At 39.1% G+C, this 7500-nt stretch overlaps 1 protein-coding gene across 6 annotated transcripts in view; it reads right to left on the reverse strand.

Moving 5' to 3' along the window:
* ZEB2 (zinc finger E-box binding homeobox 2) overlaps nucleotides 1-7500 on the reverse strand; it is a 130050-nt gene that overhangs the window by 42683 nt on the left and 79867 nt on the right. The gene's annotated exons all lie outside the window — the stretch shown is intronic.

The raw sequence follows: 7500 nt of genomic DNA on the forward strand, positions 1-7500 counted from the left end.
AACCGGCGGCCTGCTTTTGCAGCCCTCAGTCCCAGCAATGCTCAGTAGCTTTTCTTAAAATAGACAGCCTGTAAATAAGGTCTGTGAACTCAATTGAAGGTGGCTGTTTCTGAATTAGTCAGCCCTCACAGGCTCTCGGCCTACATGCTAGTACATAAATTGTCCACTTTACCACCAGACAAGAAAGATTAGAGTAATAAACACGGGGCATTAGCTCAGCTAGAGAAACACACCAGCCGTTACGCACACACAGGATTGCCAAGAACTGTTAACCCAACTCTCCAGAAACACACACAAAAAAACAAGTTAGAACCATGACATCATGGGAACAAGAGGGAGAGAGAGAAAGGGGGGAAAAAAAGCCCATGGAAAAAAAAAAGCGCAAACAATTTTCAGGTTCATTTTGATTTCTCTGCGCCTAATAAAGCAATCCTCCGCTAAGTTATCAACTGGGCTATCTCAAGTGGCTCTTGCCAGCCATCGGATTATACAAAAGTGGCAGCAAAGGAGGAAAAAAAAATGAAAAGGATTGTGTGTCAGGTTCATAATGCTTTTGGAGAATTCTGGAAACATGTCTAGTTACAAATTTTAGTCAGTCATATCTGTTTGCTTTGACAGGTTCCCAGGGAGTAAAAAAGGAACAAAAAGAGAGAGATTTTTTTTGTCATGTGAGGCTGGGGACAAAAAGATTACACCGTGCATATCTGCTCATAATATGATCTTTGTATAATCCGCGGGTCTGCACTTGCCTTCGGAACAACTGCACAACAGGTGCAAATTAAAATGAAAACGGCAGCGGAGCCGGGCAAACAGAATCTGCTGACCTGGTTTGAATACCAATTGACGGGGGAAACAAAACCTTTTCAAGAGGTGTGACCACAAGGGCTTAGGCAAGTTCAGGCTGGGTAATGCCCTCAGATCTACAAAAAGAGAGATATTCTAACATCTCTGCTCTAGCTGTGTGGTCCAGATATACCTTAGTACAATCAATAATGTGCTTTTTTTTTTTTCCTGGTGACTGAGATTTAACCATTTCTTAGCAACAAGCAGAAGATTCTTTACAAATTTACTGAACGCTGAGTTCAGGGTGGGGGTGGGGGGCGGTGAGAGTGGGGGGGGGGTGCTAACAACAAAAGCTCCTAAAGGCCTGGGAAGCTTTCAACCCACCTCCTAAAAACTGATCTCTGGGCACAGGAGGAATAAAGAAAGGTCCAGAAGGAGTGAATAAAATTATCTAAGGCTGGACAGGCATTAAAAGGCCTTTATCCTGGAAAAAAACCATGCCTTTTAAGGTCTTTTTCTGCATGGACCACAATATCCCGTGTGACACGTGAGTGTTCCTGCAGCAATACAATTGAAATATTTTCTTGTGGAAAAAAAGAAGAGATAAATGATTTATGAACAGCCCTTGAGGAGTCCCAAATATCAGAACAATCTAAACAAGCAATGAAGTCATGTCTCACCATATAGGGTCAGGAGGACAGCATCCATCACCTTCACAGGCCAACAATACCTCACAACCTTTAGGGTTCTCGCTCACAAATAGTAGTAAATACTTTTAAACTAAATAAATAACCGCTGTCAAGTTCACTTACAGAAGCAGGATGCCATCTTTTCCAGGGCTATTTTAACTAGGATATCCATTCCCATAGCCACTGTGCTGGTATCCCACTCCTACCGGTGCCCCCCCCCTTCACAATCCAGGTAAAAACAATTCATAACAAAGTTGGTTTTTATATCTGAATTCAGAGTGGCTCCTTTCATCCTGTTCCTTCTCGCTGACCTTCTGATAATCAGAATTAAGTCCATTAATATGGACATTGTGCTGCCTGCTCCTCACCTAGCCCTCCCCATTTCTAAATCCTCAGGATTTTCCTCTAAATTTTTCTCTCAAGTCTAGTAAGTGGATATTTGCCTCGTGTAATTACGGGGGGGAAATTTCCCCCACAGAATACTCTTGCTACAGAATGGCCAACACCGGATGGGTTTACCCCCATTTACATTGGGAAGTAAAATAAGCTTATTTTCCCATTTGTTCTCGTTTGCATCCTTTGCCCACCATTGGAATAAGAGAGCTTAATAACATAGCTTTGTCTCTGCAAAGAGGAGATTCGATTTTGTATAATAACTAATGTATACTGGTTTAAATGAGGGTCATTGGGCAGAATACATTAGTCTAGTGTCTATTTTTGAACTTAACGATATATATTTTTTTATTCAGCATTCAAAAGCATTGAAAGCGCCTACATAAGGTAGCAAAGTTCTATTCCGTCCTTACGTTAGGTCAAATAAGCCACCCCTTGCATGAGTCTCAGCAAAATTTTATACATGTACTGGAGCTACATGGCTGGCAGAAAAACAGACAGTTACTTCAAAACCACAAAGAAGTGGGAGCCCAAAGAATTCCTTTCGGCAATTCAATAAACAAGAGGAAAGATGTACTGTTTGCTGGCTCAAAATAGACACTAATTTTACATCTGTCTCTGAGGCACAGCAAAAAGCCAACTAAAGAGCAGTAATAAATGTCCAAAAACAGCATCAGTATCCAAAACTCTCCTAGTAATCTTCAGAGGAATTAATTACAATTCTGTGTAACAGTTGCATTGGCAAAACGCACCCATAATTATATACAGGTACTGTACTGTATTGCAGGGAAATTTGCCATGTGATACCATGTTTACATGATAATTGATGGATAAGATAAAACTATTTGCATATGAAGTGCATATGAATTATTGGCATGGCTCACCATTTTATGTGGAATCATATTAAAGTTTCATTTTCTCTAAAACTGTATGTGTAATATGGGGTTACCAAAGGGTATAAAGCTGATACTTAAATTTGCTTTATAGCAAATGGGCCTGGAAAGATATATCTGAATATGTATTACTAAAAACCTATATTTAAAAGCCTTCCTAGTTTATCTATAATAAGCATTATTTTCACTTCACCAGATTGCATTATATTAAATCCTCTCTATTCTTCCTCCTAAGTAAACAATACTCTAAATTGTATCACTATACCAATTAATTTTACAATCATATGCAAAACAAATAATGGCTTCTCTTTATTGTCTATTGATACAGCTTTTTTTCTTTCAGATTTTCGTATTCTGGTGACATGTAACAGAATAGTAGCAGAACGTGACATTTTTATAATGTCCATACCTGCTGGAAAATTTCAGCATTTGCAAAAATGGCCTATCATAGCATTTAAACATTGCTGATAATTAGCTTGACATTTGAAATACCAGAACTGTTGTTTTGAAGATGCCCTATACAATGTTACCTAACTAACCCCTTTTCATACTTATATGCTTTCTCTACATTATTCTGTCAGTTACAGTACAAACAAGATATCAGTTGCTAATGTATTAACATGAAAAAGAACTGATGTTAAGGGGCGATACTTCATCTTCACCAGAAGCAGAAGTTTTTTTGATGTAAAGGAAAATTACATATGCAGACTGTAGACAGTTAGTTGTTAATAAGGCGGTCAATAATGATTTTCTTGAACCCCATTCAAGCTAAGTGTGCCAATAAGTCTTTCAATGCCATCGTCAAACATTAATTAAATACCTACAACGTGGTAAGTCCAGATGGATGTGCTATTCTCACCTCAGGAAGCTTACTACCTATTTGGAGAATTAGAATCATAACACTGTAGTGCTAGAAAGACAAGGGAAGTCAACCCTCCACATGTGATAAGGGAGGTCAGATAGGTCCAGTGAGGTCCAGTGACTATCTAAGGCCCTGCAGCCAGATGGTGGCAAAGCCAGTGCTAGAAAGCACGTCTTCAAGCATACAACAGCCGCACAAAAATATACATAATACGACAAATTCCCAATGAAGAATCCAATCTAAATGTAAACGCCACATGATCAGAGTAAGGAGATGAAAATTCCTGGGACTTTTGGGGATTTTCATGACGTACAACGGGGATCATTGCTTAGTTTTGAATTGTTTTGATGATTGTTACTTTCGTGGATCCCCTTCATTTGAGTTATAGAAGCCTATCAATTCGATCAACCAGAATCTAACAATACACCCATATTTCCCACAATAACTTGGGAATGATAGAAATAAAGAGGTAGTTCCCAGAATTATGAGCTTGAAGACCCGTCTTCTTGTCCTAGTCCCACTATGTAATCAGCTGCGTGGCCTTGGCCTGTCATCCAAGGAAACCTGGTACAAATGGGTAAAAATAGTGATAATAGGTTCCCTGTCCATGACGTTGCCACAGGAGCCTACTGACTTTTACACGTGATGGCAACTTTGCGAGGTATAAAACACTGATCACTGCTGAAGTAGTAACCAAGATGGGACCATTGCTGCAGTGTCCTCTTTTGTCTGTTCTTGCAATGTGTGATAGCTATAGGCGAAAAGAGAAGATCTGAGTACAGGCCAGTCACAATATTGGTGTTGGCCCTTCATTCAAAAATCGATTTGCAGAAGCGTCCTCGAGTAGCAGCTCCATGATGGGAAAGAGTATGCTGGATCCTTCGGCCAATACTTGATATGGACACGTAACCTTACTTTAAAAACATCTCTTCTGATGATAGGGCTTCAAGTTTAAAAGAAACCCTTTGGAATTTTATGAGTCATTTGGTTTCCTGAATCTCTTAGATGCTTGGAGATCATTTATATTTGAGCCAATGGATTAATGGCCTAGTTGCTTTCTTGAAATACCCTTATGTGTGGTTAAGTGTTGGCAGACATTTTAAGACTCTTCACTTGAATGCTACTAGCCCTCTATCCCTCCCCTTCTTCCCAAAGTTCAATTTCCAGGTACTATGCTCCTGAAGACAGGATGTGGCAATTTTTCCAGAATTTTTATCCAGTGACTCATTTTTCCAGGGAGGATTTCTCATCGATACCCCTTCTTGATCACAGTTTACTTGCTACCTCTGTATGTGGATGGATAAAGATCATAGGACTAAATCCAAGGGTCAATATCTCATTTGATAATGGGAGGGGAGGGTGTCTCATGACAGATAAAACAAAACAAAGCAAGTTCAAACAGAAATGTTCTTCTGAATTTGAATACGTGTCACTGAAATGCATGAGCCTTAATTTCCTGCTTTAAAAATGGGAATAACTTTATCACTCAGGGAGGCAAGATTAATTAATGCTAGAGAGAAGGGATCATCCTAGTTTGAGATATCCCCACGGAACATGCTCTCCAGCACAAAACACTGTTACAAAAGAACAGCTATGAACATACCATAGTCAGCCTTTATACAAACTAGCTTGGTCACTTTAATTTTTTATCCCAGGAACATTCAAAGGCATTAAACCCGCATTATAAATTAATGAGTTGTAAAATGTCAGCTGATAAAACAAAAGCAGTTTTGAATGTAGGGATAAAAATGTTTCCATTTGAGATTAGCTATGTAAAAAATATGCATATTGAGTGAAATGAGAGAAGAATTTCCGCAATCCCACGGTTCCAATGTGGAGGGGCCAGTTCTGACATTCTTTCAACTTCCTATTATGGGAACACCTTGGGAAGATGGCAGCCACCCATCCCCTCTGGAAATGCAGTCAGCTTCCCTGTACCTGGAGGAATCTTCCAGTTGCCGCGTGGCAGTGATTAAAAAAAGGTGAACATTTCCATAAATTTGCTGGGGCTCTGGATAAGCTCCCACAGGCAGGTAAAAACGTCTTAGTTATGTACCTTTATTCTTGAAAACCTCCTCCTTAATAAAGGAAATATAAAAATAATGGCAAATGAAAATAAAAGTAAGGATCCTCCTTTCCCCCAGACTACCATGAAAATACATATTAGTCAGAGAATTCACAACAGTAAATTCAGTTGTCTTTCAAGAAGACACCATAATCCTAGGTCGCAATGTTTTCAGTGAAATGTGGGCCCACCCAAAGACTTAATAGCTCTTTATTTATTTCTCTACAAAAGTAGATATATTAGGGTTTTCCTCTATATCTACAAATCGTAATGGTTTCGATCACCTTACTTAACTCCTACCAAAGGAGGATTTGTATTGATCATTGTATTGATGTTCAAACACACATGCCCCTGGCCTCTCCTTTCGTTGAGTTTTTGTAGTTGTAGTTTCTGTCCCTTAGAAATTTCCTCCACTTCACCTGCCGTCCACATCTACAATATGCTTACACTCTAAGGATATAGTGTTTAGCTAAACTGTATTCCAGAGCACAAGTCAATAATTCCCTCTGATGGCCAAAGAAATCTAATAACACCTTCACCAGCGAGCCCAGTGTGATGGCACACTGAGGGAAGGTCCCCTATACACAAATATTTTTGTTTGTATTGCACATCTACTTGCCAACAATTCCACAATGTTTTATTAAATACATCAAGTGAATATGTGTCTCTCAACAATATGTCACAAGGAGAGAAAAGATTTTGGAAGACTCTTTAATTACTGGAATCTATGATCATTCAGCAACTTGCTTTATACCAACCATCAAGAAGAAAGTATTAAGAAACTATACAGAAGAATATGCTTATTATCATGCCTGAAGGATATTCAAGAGGAATGTGAAAATAACCGTAATTTATTTAGGGCCCAGAAGTATGAAATAATAAGCTTCTGAGCCATCAAAATTGTTTTGGAATTTTTTTATCTGACATGAGGGCAGACCTTGTCTAGCTTTAAGTTTTATAGTAATAAGACCTTGGAAATAAAACCTTGAATAAACTGAATATAAAGAAAGGGGAAATGTGTCCTTGTGTAAATAGATATTGTGTCTATCACCTTCCTCTGAAAAGGTTACACAACTTTCAAAGCCCATAAAAGGTGTAAAGTCAGTAACTGCCAGGGTACGTTGGAATGTTTTGTAAAAAATAAACGTGAAGCAGAAAAACTGTAACAATTTTCTCTGATTGTTTTATGGTTGCCCCACCCCTAAACCTCATCTGTAACTGCATGCTTTTTCTAAGACGTAGATACTAACTGAAATATACTTTTAGCTCTTGTAGTCCTACAGAATTAAACCTCCGCTCTCCCCAAACCTTCACAGGAACCCTTACCTTCTTCTGAAGTAGCAAAATCTTGTCCCTTAAAGAAGTATTTTTCCTGCCAAAGTCTTTCCATGCTTCCATGGAAAAGGAGACTGTAGTTCTAGCCTATCCATAAAAATAATTGCTTTCAAATATTTGTCAGTCCAACAGACTTACTTGGTAATGTTTATGGTTTCTGCAGTTGGTAGATGTCAATGATAATCCTTGGGTCTAAGTAACATGAAGGTACTGCAAAGCTTCTAGCCCATCAGCTGAAATAATGGGAAAGAACAGCTTTTTTGGAGGAAAACAATCCTCTTTAAGGCAGCAAGGGGTGTGGACCACCTTACTAGATGTGAGTGGGTGGGGAGAAAGGAAATCGTGGAGAGGGAAATGAAGAGTCACAGGTTTTTAAGACAGGGGTGGCCCCATATAAGGCTGCTGGAGAAGATCCTGGGGGCGGTGGAGATTTCCTCAGTCGCTTTCTTCTGATCACTACAGCCTAAAGTATTGGTCATT

This window comes from Leopardus geoffroyi, chromosome C1, assembly GCF_018350155.1.
Source record: "Leopardus geoffroyi isolate Oge1 chromosome C1, O.geoffroyi_Oge1_pat1.0, whole genome shotgun sequence".
NCBI classification, from domain to species: Eukaryota; Metazoa; Chordata; class Mammalia; order Carnivora; family Felidae; genus Leopardus; species Leopardus geoffroyi.